The sequence below is a fragment of the Chiloscyllium plagiosum genome, unplaced genomic scaffold (assembly GCF_037043375.1).
Source record: "Chiloscyllium plagiosum isolate Xiang-an unplaced genomic scaffold, Cpla_swu_hap1 HiC_scaffold_45, whole genome shotgun sequence".
NCBI classification, from domain to species: domain Eukaryota; kingdom Metazoa; phylum Chordata; class Chondrichthyes; order Orectolobiformes; family Hemiscylliidae; genus Chiloscyllium; species Chiloscyllium plagiosum.
This window is the reverse complement of record NW_028270183.1, coordinates 47,307,486-47,308,067: the sequence shown is the minus strand read 5'-3', so window position 1 is coordinate 47,308,067 and position 582 is coordinate 47,307,486. Positions and strand designations below refer to the sequence as shown.

The window sequence follows — 582 nt, the reverse complement described above, 5'->3', positions numbered from 1 at the left end:
TCATAACCGATCGTATGTTCTCACGCACTCACAGATACATTTGTAGTTGAAAAGATTCTGAGAAGATAGACTCAGCTTACCATTGATAGTTGTCTGGATTGATGGGCTATCATTATCTGCTGCGAAATTGATATTGTAGACGGGCACATCCCAGCAGCTGTGCGAGTCGGAGAGGGATCATGGAACCCCTTTCACGTGGATTTGCATCTGCTGTTATGCAGGAGCACAATTGGAAGTGCAAGAAAATGGGGAAGCGCGGCTGGCTGGTAGTGTGGCCGAGCGGTCTAAGGCGCTGGATTTAGGCTCCAGTCTCGGCAGAGGCGTGGGTTCGAATCCCACCGCTGCCATTTCTGCTGATCGTTTTCAACGACGCAGCTTGTTTAAATGCTGTTTCGACTCCTGCTGCATTTCTGTTGAAAACCGAAAAAAAAATGGGTTTGCTTCCCGGGCAATTAACTGTGGTGTGGGAAAGTTCCGGCTTTTCCGGTGTCTGTGCTGTTATGATCGTGTTCGCCTCCCGCGTGGAAAATCGCAAACAGCTCTGCTGTCCCAGACAAGTTGAGCGTTTACTGGAACCGAATG

At 49.3% G+C, this 582-nt stretch overlaps 1 non-coding gene across 1 annotated transcript; it reads left to right on the top strand.

The window, feature by feature from the left end:
* Positions 1-265: 265 nt before the first annotated feature.
* On the top strand, positions 266-347 carry trnal-uag (transfer RNA leucine (anticodon UAG)). The gene has a single exon. It is a non-coding gene; the product is annotated as a tRNA-Leu (tRNA).
* The last annotated feature ends 235 nt before the right edge of the window (positions 348-582 follow it).